Source organism: Oncorhynchus mykiss, chromosome 8 (assembly GCF_013265735.2).
Source record: "Oncorhynchus mykiss isolate Arlee chromosome 8, USDA_OmykA_1.1, whole genome shotgun sequence".
In the NCBI taxonomy this organism is placed as follows: domain Eukaryota; kingdom Metazoa; phylum Chordata; class Actinopteri; order Salmoniformes; family Salmonidae; genus Oncorhynchus; species Oncorhynchus mykiss.
This window is the reverse complement of record NC_048572.1, coordinates 75,827,591-75,840,914: the sequence shown is the minus strand read 5'-3', so window position 1 is coordinate 75,840,914 and position 13,324 is coordinate 75,827,591. Positions and strand designations below refer to the sequence as shown.

The 13,324-nt window shown below is 45.2% G+C and overlaps 1 pseudogene; it reads left to right on the top strand.

The window, feature by feature from the left end:
• The window catches only part of LOC110530638, a 30,585-nt pseudogene extending 19,352 nt beyond the window's left edge, over nucleotides 1–11,233 (top strand).
• The last annotated feature ends 2,091 nt before the right edge of the window (nucleotides 11,234–13,324 follow it).

The window sequence follows — 13,324 nt, the reverse complement described above, 5'->3', positions numbered from 1 at the left end:
AGGGGGAGATGATTTGGAGGACAGATAGACATGCAGCCTCATAGCTCAGCAGAGAGGGGAAAAGATGGAGGGACAGAAAGAAGAAATGGATTAGAAAGTGAGGTAGAGAAGTGTCAAGTTATTCCTGAGTTCCTGCCAGCCAATGCCAAAACTAGTTTCCCCCCTAGAGAGAGGATGTAGCACCTCTTTCCTCCCCACAAACACTCACTCACAGTTCACCATGGCGACAGCAGACACAGGTGCACAGGTAGACGGAGACACACACACACACAGGGAGAGACACACACACACAGGGAGAGACACACACACACAGGGAGAGACACACACACACAGGGAGAGACACACACACAGGCACACACACACACACACACACACACACACACACACACACAGGGAGACGGAGACCCACTGGGAGACACACACACACAGGGACACACACACAGGGACGGACACACACACACACAGGGACACACACACACACACACAGGGACACACACACAGGAACACACACACACACACAGGAACACACACACACAGGGAGACTGAGACACACACGGACACACACATACAGGTAGACGGAGAGACACACACACACACACACAGGTAGACGGACACACAAACACAGGGAGAGACACACACACACAGGGAGACACGCATACACAGGGAGGCACACGCGCGCACACACACACACACACACACACACACACACACACACACAGGGAGACGGAGACACACACAGGGACACACACACAGGAAGACACACACACACAGGGAGACACACACACACACACAGGTAGACGGAGACACACACACGGGGACACACACACACACACACACACAGGGACGCAGGGTGAGACATGGACACAGGGAGAGACACACACGGACACACACAGGGACACACACGCACACAGGGACACACACACAGGGAGACACACGCACACAGGGAGACACACGCACGCACACAGGGAGACACACGCACGCACACAGGGACACACACACGGGGACACACACACACACAGGGACACACACACACACACGGTGGCACACACACACGGGGACACACACACACAGGGACGCAGGGTGAGACATGGACACAGGGAGAGAGACACACACACAGGGACACACGCACACAGGGAGACACACGCACACAGGGAGACACACGCACACAGGGAGACACACGCACACAGGGAGACACACGCACACAGGGAGACACACCCACACAGGGAGACACGCACACAGGGAGACACACGCACACAGGGACACAGGGAGAGACACACACAGGGACACACACACACAACACAGGGAGACACACACACAACACCGGGTGACACACACACAACACAGGGAGACACACAGGGAGACACACACAACACAGAGACACACACACACACACAACACAGGGAGACACACACACACACACACACAACACCGGGTGACACACACACAACACAGGGAGACACATAGGGAGACACACACACACACAACACAGGGAGACACACACACACAACACAGGGAGACACACACACACAATACAGGGAGACACACAGGGAGACACACACACACAATACAGGGAGACACACAGGGAGACACACAGGGAGACACACACACACAATACAGGGAGACACACACACACAACACAGGGAGACACACAGGGAGACACACACACAACACCGGGAGACACACAGGGAGACACACACAACACAGGGAGACACACAGGGAGACGCACACACAACACAGGGAGACACACAGGGAGACACACACACACAACACAGGGAGACACATCAGTTGATGGGTGCATTCCTTTCCGATAGGCACACTTAGAGACTGGCTGATTTCTGAACAGGTGAATTGTGTGCGTTGTGTGAAAAAGAGAGCAAGAGAGATGCTGATGCTGAGATTATTTGATGCTTGTCTGACTTAATTTTAGTAGATCAGTATTCTGGTATGAGAAGGAAGAAGTACAGAAAAACAGACCTGTCTCCAACTAACTTCTCTTCAGTCCCATGGCTGTGCAGAAGTCCGACTAGCTGCAGGGCTCACTGTTTATCAGGGTGCATTGGGTTCCTTTCACTCCAAATGTTTGTTTACTTTCCCCGACGCACAATTCAGACACTGAATTAATAACGAGTCGAACTGAATAGAAATGAAGAACGGGCTGGCATGATTGATGTACCAATTGGTTTCGTACAGTCGCTCTCAACACTGCAGCAGACTTCCTTGGTTGGTTTTGGGTCGAATTCGAGCGTAACAGCGACCTCTCAGAGATGTCCTCCACCTGCGATCTGGAGCCATGATTGTGCTTCCGTTGTGGTTGTGGTCGAGAGGCAACCTTTTTTTGCATGAAATTGACATGCATTACCATTTCTTCCGACAGTGGAAGAACTGCTCTGGATCGCTGCATGAAAGAAGGCAAGCGGCACAGTGGTCTAGGGCACTGCATCGCAGTCCTAGCTGTTCCACTAGAGATTCTGGGTTCGAGTCCAGGCTCTGTCTCAGCTGGCCCCGACCAGGAGACCCATGGGGCAGTGCGCAATTGGCCCAGCATCGTCCGGGTTAGGGGAGGGTTTGGTCGGTAGGGATTTCCTTGTCCCATCACACACTAGCGACTCCTGTGGCAGGCCGGGCGCAGTGCACGCTGACACGGTCGCCAGGTGTATGGGGTTTCCTCCGACACATTGGTGCAGCTGGCTTCCGGGTTAAGTGGGCATTGTGTCAAGAAGCTTGGTTGGATTGTGTTTCGGAGGACGCACGGCTCTCGACCTTCGCCTCTCCAGAGTCCATATGGGAGTTGCAGTGATGAGACAAGACTGTCAACCAATTGGATACCACGAAAAGGGGGTAAAAAAAATGTCAAATGAAATGAAGGCATGCTTCAACAGCACCACTCCGAAAGAGCATCAGAGGCTGCCGAACTATCGTCAAATGACAGGCGAAGGGTACTATATTGTTTCAGATGGCAATCTATCCAAATCAAATGTATTTATATAGCCCTTCGTACATCAGCTGATATCTCAAAGTGCTGTACAGAAACCCAGCCTAAAACCCCAAACAGCAAGCAATGCAGCTGTAGAAGCACGGTGGAAGCAGAAGTTGTCCTGTAAACGTGTGCTTTATGAGTGTCTCACATCTCAGTTCTGACCTCCTCCCTCATCGGCTATGACAGACATTCTAACGCGCGGGGTTGTCACGACAGCACAGCCAGTTACACACCAGAGTGTTTGATCAGAATGGAAGGGTAAACACACACACTCCAAACTCATCTGGTCTTTGTGAATAGATAACATACAACCTCCCTCCCTGTCATTTCCATGCCTGTCAGCCTCCCTAACCAGACTGTGTTTTTATTTGATAAGTTGCTTTTTAAATTCTTCTCTGCTGTAATCTAAAGTAGGGGCTGCCATGCGACCTGAATGCCGTTAATAAACCCTAAAGGAAAAGCCCTAAAGTATGGTTGGTTACTGTTCCACCAACTGCATTTTTCTATGCCTGGATACCCCAGAAGTACCCCCCCTTGTGCATTTTACCTGTAGGTATATGGTCTCATGAATCTTCTCAACAACCCCCGTGGATAGGCCAAGTAGTAGCCCTGGTTGGGAATCACTGGTATAGCTTGTAAAATAACGTGTGCCTTTTTGAGCTGTTATTGTGACTCTTCAGACAGTCACACATCGCTTATGTAAAAGGGAAAGGAGGATACCTAGTCAGTTGTACAACTGAATACTTTCAACTGAAATGTGTCTTCTGCATTTAACCCAACCCCTAAATTACCGCTCTAACGTTTCCCCCTTCTCTGTGCTGTCTCGTACTTGTTGCCCATTTGAGAGCTTCAGTAGGTGTGAGCAACAAACGGTACGAGAGTAGGTATGGCTATTTTTAAAACAGTTGGTCCCCGTTAAGATACCTTGAATACCTCGTATTCATGAGCTGATCTGATATCTGTACAAAATATAGGAGATATTCTGTAATTCATTTGAAGGTTATCAAGCAAGCTTAGCAACTTTGGTCAGTTGACGTTTGTTTGACTGCCATTACAAAGTTTCTATGATTCGACAATGTCATTGTCAATCAAAGATAGTAACTTTATCATATCTAAATATCTGTTTAATTTGCCCTGAAATCTTTAAATAGTGTCGCAGCCAAGTCGACAAGGTGGCGGTGCGCCCCTCTTATTTTGCGAGAACCAAATAATGACCATACCTTGGTTCCATACATATTTGGCCATGGAAGAAGTGGTCAGAACGGGACTTTTTTAAGCTGAATGCTAAAACATTTTTGCTGGCTACCCAAACTCCTTGCTCCGGCCAAACACTATGCCACGGATGTTAGTTTATTCTCTGCAATGAGTCTGGATCTGAGCACCTCCCCGACTATTTCTACAACGCAAACACATTCTAACCATTGTGATTCGTCCCAGAAACCAATGGGTTGGGCCAGAGCCCGAACAAACACGTGGGTAAAGCGCCATTTTGACAATGTGTCATTGCCTTTGATACTTTGATTGGTTAGAAATGATCCAATCACTGAATACTTTGTTTTGTACAACACCCCTCATTTTGATGTCACCACAAACTACTTCAATAATGGCAGTCTCAGACTGAAGTATGTAGCAAACAGTAGCAGAAGAATTGTTGGAGTCATCAGGCAAAAAAACCTTTAGGAGATGGAGGTGCTCAAAGTTGACCCATTTTGCATATTCAGTTGATATTCAGCAGTCATAAAAGTAGGGCTGGGAATTGGCAGGGACCTCACGATACGATATTATCACGATTCTTATTGCCGATACGATATGTATTGTGATTCTCACGATTCTAAAAATATTGCAATTCGATACTGATTTTAATTGCGATTCGACGTTCCAAACATATTGCTTACCATATGTCGGCTGCAGAGGGATGAGAGAGACATGAGAAAACACATGTTCATCAGTCATGGCAGTAAAAGTGCTGAAAACACATTTTATTCCTTTTTTTTTATTATTTAAAAAGGAAAAATGGAGGAAAAATACTGCCGCTTTGGTGTAGGTACAGCCAACTAGCGCAAAAATAATATTGAGAATTTGTTTTTAAAGCCATACGGTATGTAACTATCGATTTTAGTTTTTCACCCATCACTACATAAAAGTATGCCTTATTTACTTTGAAAAACGATTAAATAGTGACTTTGTCAGACAGCATAGACAGCGGCTCTATAGAGATGACGACTTGGCTATAAATAATAGTCATCAAATTAAACAAGTGTAATTAATATACACAACTTAAATATTGAATTAGTCGTGAATAAATTATGGTTAATAAGTAGAATGGAGTATTGTTTCTTCATCCTATGTCATGTAATCTGTTATTATGTTTATTTATTATTATTTTCAGAGAAATTGGTAATTGAAATTAGATTTGTCCCATCCTATATCCTGATATTACTAGGTTCTGACCACCAGATGCTATTCCGATTTTAATTAAACATTTTTGTTTTTTACCCCCGCCTCCCACCCCATCAATGTTAAAGGGATAGTTCACCCAAATTTCAAAATTAGACAAGGTATGACAGCAACCCATGATTTTGGTATTGTTGCCACTGTTTATTTTTAGCATTTGTGGCATAAATCCAATGTGTGGCACAAGTCAACGGTACCTATATTAGCATTTCTACGCTTCATATGCAAACCATCATTGAGTTATACAATATATAATAAAAAAATGTATACCTTGTGATTCAGACATGAAGCATGAAAATGCTAATATACAGTGGGGCAAAGTATTTAGTCAGCCACCAATTGTGCAAGTTCTCCCACTTAAAAATATGAGAGGCCTGTAATTGTCGTCATAGGTACACTTCAACTATGAGAGACAAAATGAGAAATAAAATCCAGAAAATCACATTGTAGGATTTTTAATGAATTTATTTGCAAATTATGGTGGAAAATAAGTATTTGGTCACCCTGTCTTGGGTCAGTTAGGATCACCACTTTATTTTAAGAATGTGAAATGTCAGAATAATAGTAGAGAGGGATTTATTTCAGCTTTTATTTCTTTCATCACATTCCCAGTGGGTCAGAAGTTTACATACACTCAATTAGAATTTGGTAGCATCGCCTTTAAATTGTTTAACTTGGGTCAAACATTTCGGGTAGCCTTCCACAAGCTTCCCACAATAAGTTGGGTGAATTTTGGCCCATTCCTCCTGACAGAGCTGGTGTAACTGAGTCAGGTTTGTTGGTCTCCTTCCTCGCACAATAATTTTCAGTTCTGCCCACAAATGTTCTATTGGCTTGAGGTCAGGGCTTTGTGATGGCCACTCTAATACCTTGACTTTGTTGTCCTTAAGCCATTTTGCCACAACTTTGGAAGTATGCTTGGAGTCATTGTCCATTTGGAAGACCCATTTGCGAACAAGCTTTAACTTCCTGACTGATGTCTTGAGATGTTGCTTCAATATATATACACATAATTTTCCTGCCTCATGATGCCATCTATTTTGTGAAGTGCACCAGTCCCTCCTGCAGCAAAGCACCCCCACAAGATGATGCTGCCACCCCCGTGCTTCACGGTTGGGATGGTGTTCTTCGGCTTGCAAGCCCTGTTTCCTCCAAATATAACGATGGTCACTATGGCCAAACAGTTCTATTTTTGTTTCATCAGACCAGAGGACATTTCTCCAAAAAGTATGATCTTTGTCCCCATGTGCAGTTGCAAACCGTAGTCTGGCTTTTTTTGGCGGTTTTGGACAGTGGCTTCTTCCTTGCTGAGCGGCCTTTCAGGTTGTGTCGATATAGGACTCATTTTACTATGGATGTAGATACTTTTGTAATTGTTTCCTCCAGCATCTTCACAAGGTCCTTTGCTGCTGTTCTGGGATTGATCTGCACTTTTCGCACGAAAGTATGTTCATCTCTAGGAGACAGAACGTGTCTCCTTCCTGAGCGGTATGACGGCTGCGTAGTTCCATGGTGCTTATACTTGCAAATTATTGTTTTTACAGATGAACATGGTAGCTTCAGGTGTTTGGAAATTGCTCCCAAATTGTCACACAATACGCCATAATGACAAAGCGAAAATAGTTTTTTAAGCATTTTTGCAAATGTTTTAAAAATAATTAACAATACTTTTTGTACATAATTATTCAGACCCTTTGTTATGAAACTCTAAATTGAGCCCAGGTGCATCCTGATTGCATTGATCATCCTTGATGTTTCTACAACTTGATTGGAGTCCACCTGTGGTAAATTGAATTGATTAGACATGATTTGGAAAGGTACATATCTGTTTCCCACAGTCCCACAGTATATGGTGCATGTCAGCAAAAACAGCATTGAAGGTCCCCAAGAATGCAGTGGCCTCCATCATTCTTAAATGGGAGAAGTTTGGATTTTTCCTAGAGCTGGCCGCCTGGGGAGAAGGGACTCGGTCAGGGAGGTGACCAAGAACCCGATGGTCAGTCTGATAGAGCTTCAGAGTTCCTCTGTGGAGATGGGAGAACCTTCCAGAAGGACAACCAACTCTGCAGCACTCCACCAATCAGGCCTTTATGGTAGAGAGTGGCCAGATGGAAGCCACTCTTCAGTAAAAGGCACATGACCACCCACTTGGAGTTTGCCAAAAGGCACGTAAAGACTCTCAGACCATGAAAAACAGGATTTTCTGGTCTGATGAAACTAAGCTTGAACTCTTTGGCCTGGATGCCAAGCATCACATCTGGAGGAAACCTGGCACCATACCTATGGTGAAGCATGATGGTGGTAGCATGCTGTGTGGATGTTTTGCAGCAGGAAGGACTGGGAGACTAGTCAGGGTTGAGGGAAAGATAACCAGAGCAAAGTACAGAGAGATCCTTGATGAAAACCTGCTTCAGAGCTCTCAGGACCTCAGACTGGGGCAAAGGTTCACCTTCCAACAGGACAACAACCCTAAGCACACAGCCAAGACAATGCAGGAGTCGCTTTGGGACAAGTCTCTGAATGTCCTTGAGTGGCCCAGCCAGAACCCAATCAAACATCTCTGGAGAGACCTGAAAATAGCTGTGCAGCAATGCTCACAATCCAACCTGACAGAGCTTGCAAGGATCTGCAGAGCTGAATGGGAGAGCCTCCCCAAATACAGGTGTGCCAAACTTGTAGAGTCATACCAAAGAAGAATCCAGGCTGTAATCGCTGCCAAAGGTTCTTCAAGAAAGTACTTAATAAAGGGTCTGAGTACTTATGTAAATGTCATATTTCAGGTTTTTATTTTTTTAGCAAAAAAATATCAGGTTTTTGCTTTGTTATTATGGGGTATTGTGTGTAGATTGAGAAAAGCAAAAACTATTTAATACATTTTAGAATAAGGCCCATAACGTAACAATGTGGAAAAAGTCAAGGGATCTGAATAATTTCCAAATGTACTGTACTATGAAGAACATTGAAAGTCAAATTTGAGGGTTCCATCAATCAATCAATTAATCAATATATTTTATATAGCCCTTTCTCACAAAGTTGTCTCAAAGTGCTTAAGAGAGACCCAGCCTAAAACCCCAAAGAGCCAGCAATGCAGAAGCACAGTGGCCAGGAAAAACTCCCCATTAAGGCAGGAACCTAGGAAGAAACTTGGAGAGGAACTAGGTTCCTAGGGGTGGCCTCTTCTGGCTGTACCCGGGTGGACATTTTTAGAGTACATGTGTGGCCATAAAGACAGATCGTTTTTCAAGATGTTTTCAAATGTTCATAGATGACCAGCAGGGTCAAATAATATCCATGGTGGCCATGGAGGTTGCAATTGACTGACCCATGTTCAACTGCTGTCCACAGTCTCCCAATATTTGAGATACTTTTGGTCATGTGGTGTATGTGGACATTCCAAATCATGGGCATTAATATGGAGTGCCCCCCCCCCCCTTTTTTTTTCCTGCTATAACAGCCTCCACTCTTCTGGGAAGGCATTCCACTAGATGTTGGAACATTACTGCGGGGACTTGCTTCCATTCAGCCACTAGCATTAGTGAGTTCGGGCAATGATGTGCGATTAGGCCTGGCTCGCATTCAGCGTTCCAATTCATCCAAAAGGTGTTTGATGGGGTTAAGGTCAGGGCTCTGTGCAGCTTCCACACCGATCTCGAAAAACCATTTCTGTATTGACCTTTCTTTATGGACCTCGCTTTGTGCACAGTGGCATTGTGATGCTGGAACAGGAAAGGGCCTTCCCAAAATTGTTGCCACAAATTTGGAAGAACAGAATTGTCTATAATGTCGTATGCTGTAGCTTTTAAGATTTCCCTTCACTAGCCCGAATCATGAAAACCCATTATTCTTCCCCCCACCAAACTTTACAGTTGGCACAATGCATTGAGGCTGGTAGCGTTCTCCAAACCCAGATTCGTCCGTCGTATTGGGTTAGTGTTGAGCTCATCTGATAGCTCTGTAATCGGTGCTCTTGTCTGAATGTGTGTCCTCTGATGCTCTGGCATCTACTCCTGACACCCTTCATGAATGAACAATCTCATCTCCCTGCCGAGCAGAAATGTTCTTTAATTGCGTCGACAAGCCAGCGCATACCCTACTCTATCAGACCGTCCCTGAACACACACACAGTTACTTACACACAAACAAACCTAAGATGACGGGGGTACTGGAGAACTCAGCAGATTGCATGTCCCACTGGTATGGGGCCTGTCGCTGCAGCTCAGTGGGTGTGGATGGTGGCGGCTCTCCTCTCATCTTCTTGTCTCCTTTCTTCTCCGATGTAATGATCTGTCCCAAAATGTGTGCTCCTGCCGCTGTGATCCACAGAATGATAGCTCTCACCCACACACACCAGCATATTGAGCTGTGTTGATCACACACACTCCGGCCCCTCAATCTGACAGACGTCTCGTTAGCGCTCTGTCTGGATGATCTGGGTGTGAGCTGTGCCCCCGCATATCCCTGTGTGTCTGTGGTGAGCCGATCGCACCACTAAGAGACTGGCGGGCTCTGTCTGAGCTACCATCTTCTAAACTTCTGTGTTGAGCCCTATTTAGACTACCAACTACTCTTCTCTCCCTTCGCTCCCCACTCTTTGTCTTCTCGCTTTCTCTTTGTCCTCTCACTTTCTCTTTGTTCTTTCGCTCTCTTTCTCTCCTCGCGCTCTCTCTCTCCTTGCTTGCGCTCTCTCTCTCTCCTTGCTTGCGCTCTCTCCTTGCTTGCGCTCTCTTTCTCTCCTCGCTTGCGCTCTCTTTCTCTCCTCGCTTGCGCTCTCTTTCTCTCCTCGCTTGCGCTCTCTTTCTCTCCTCACTTGCGCTCTCTTTCTCTCCTCGCACTCTCTTTCTCTCCTCGCGCTCTCTTTCTCTCCTCGCGCTCTGTATCTCTCCTCACGCTCTCTTTCTGTCCTCGCTCGTGCTCTCTTTCTGTCCTCGCCGTGCTCTCTTTCTGTCCTCGCCCGTGCTCTCTTTCTGTCCTCGCCCGTGCTCTCTTTCTGTCCTCGCCCGTGCTCTCTTTCTGTCCACGCCCGTGCTCTCTTTCTGTCCTCGCTCGTGCTCTCTTTCTGTCCTCGCTCGTGCTCTCTTTCTCTCCTCGCTCGTGCTCTCTTTCTCTCCTCGCTCGTGCTCTCTTTCTGTCCTCGCTCGTGCTCTCTTTCTGTCCTCCTCCCTGCTCTCTTAGGTAGAGGTCAAGATGCAGAAGACAGAGTGGATCAGGTGGGAGAAGCTGGAGGGAGAGGGACAGGAGCCCAACGTCAAACACTTCATCCCCAGTCAGTTCCTCTCCGTCACACACGCGTGCTCTCTCCACCTTTGCGCTCTCTGTCTTACACTAACATATAACAAATTCAGAACTGGTTTCTGGTACTGAAACCTTTTTAATGCGTGTGTGTTCCTGTGTAGACCAGTACCCGTCATCGTCTGCCTCCAGCCTTAACTGGGACAAGGTGGTGGGGGACATCAGTGAGGAGGAGAAGCTGGAGGGACACGCAGCGCTCAACAAACTCTTTCAACAAATCTACTGTGACGGCACTGACGAGGTCAAACGGGCCATGAACAAATCCTTTGTGGGTATACACACACCACGAGAGGAACGGAGAAAGGTGTTTTTGTTTTAGCAGTACACAGTATCACTGACTCTCTTCTCCTCCCCCTGTAGGTAGAGTCGGGTGGTACAGTCCTGAGCACCAACTGGACAGACGCCCTCCGCCCATATCTCCTCTCCCCACCTCCCCTTCCTCCTCCCAGGCCATGTCTGTTAATATATAATTTTTTTAATTTCACCTTTATTTAACCAGGTAGGCTAGTTGAGAACAAGTTCTCATTTACAACTGCGACCTGGCCAAGATAAAGCAAAGCAGTGCGACACAAATAACACAGTTACACATGGAATAAACAAACATACAGTCAATAACACAATAGAGAAACGGTCTATATACAGTGTGTGCAAATGAGGTAAGGCAATAAATAGGTCATAGTGGTGAAATAATGACAATATAGCAATTGAACACTGGAATGATAGGTGTGCAAGTAGAGATACTGGGGTGCAAAGGCGCAAAATAATACAAATAAAAACAGTATGGGGGATGAGGTAGTTGGATGGGCTATGTGCAGTGATCTGTGAGCTGCTCTGACAGCTGGTGCTTAAAGTTAGTGAGGGAGATAAGTGTTTCCAGTGTCAGAGATTTTGTCCCCACTGGACATGTCCACTTTATTCCCCCAAACCCAATATGTCAATATTGGTTTTAGAGCTTTGGTGCTTTTCGCCGCAGTCCAGGAACCACTAGTAACCCTAGCGTTTAACCATTCTCACAAATACTATAAAGAGGTTAATCGATACATCTGTCTATCCTATATATAATATAAAAACTGGGAATCATCTGAATGGCCAATTTGGTTAAAGGTAGTGAGTGTAGGGTTGAACCTGATTCCTGGACTGAAAGGTTAGGAAACCCTTTTCACCTCTTGTGGCTGTTCTTGTGTTTAGAGCCTTTCTTTATCCGCGGTGGGTGGGAGGTGAGGGACGTTTATGTTGTCCCATCACCACTTGGAAAGAATACAAAATATGTTAAATGTTTTTTTTGTACTTGTATAAGAATTCTATAATCTTTTTCCACATCAGCAGCAATACAGTCATGCAATGGAAGTCAAATATTAATTTCCTTTTCCTCAATGTGATTCAAACTTAAATGTAAGTAAATTATTTTGTTTATGGATCACAATTGTTTGTTTCACTGTGTGTAATGTTGTCTAAGTGACCTCGGGCGTGTTCAGAAGGACAACACCCAATCCTGTACTAATCTACTGTACTATATTACAGGGAGTAGACCTCATCCTCACACACTACGCTCTGCTGCTCTCTGCTTTGAGTGGGCGTTGGGTTAAGTGCAGGAGCATTAATATGGATCTAACTGCATCATCAGCCCTCACACTGAGTTAAGTGAAAAATACACACACCCCTTCCCTTCCTCACTGAGTTAAGTGTTAAATTCATTGCACGTTGTTTCAGGTGCCGTGGCGATCAAATGGCTTCGGTTAAAACTCTTAACTGCATCTCACGCACCCACACAGCCCCCTGCCTGAAGCTGCTCTACTAACATCAAAAGGAGTTAAGCACTTTGCATCGTGGGTAAGATCTCAGCATGACGACTGCAGTCTTTAGTCTCATTAAACACTTCTAGAACTGGAACTCTGACATTAAAGCTTTCGAGATCCCTGAAACTCACTGCTGCTCTCAAAGTTTTTCACCTTCTGGATCAACTAGTATATTTTCCATATTAACTCCAGTGTGTTTGGCTGCATGCATGCTGTGTGTACGGTAGCATTCATCTCTGCTCTTCACACATACAGTACAGACTCATTTGCAACATACAGTTTGGAGGGCCGCTTATGTATTGAGGACAGTACATTACTGAAGTAATGTGTTGCTATGCAATAAGAATGGCAAAAATGAATTATATATGTTTACTTAAAAGGTTTATTCATTGAAATTGCACTTTGAAATAGTTATTTCATGCTGATGGGAAATATAGTTACTTTTGAGGAGAACTACAAAGCAAACATCACATGTTGTTAGTAGGCCCGACTTCTGGAGAAATGGTTAGGACAGAAACATTTCTCACTAGCATGATGAATACCTAAAGGCATGCACAGCTGACATACAGTCTAGTCCTACAGAATAGTTCTTACATGTATTTACATCAGAAAGCTGAAAGGAAAGGTGTTAGCTCTTTACATACAAGTTCCCACAAATCATAACTATCACAGATCATATTATACAGTGCCTTGCGAAAGTATTCGGCCCCCTTGAACTTTGCGACCTTTTGCCACATTTCAGGCTTCAAACATAAAGATATAAAACTGTATTTTTTTGTGAAGAATCAACAACAAGTGGGACACAATC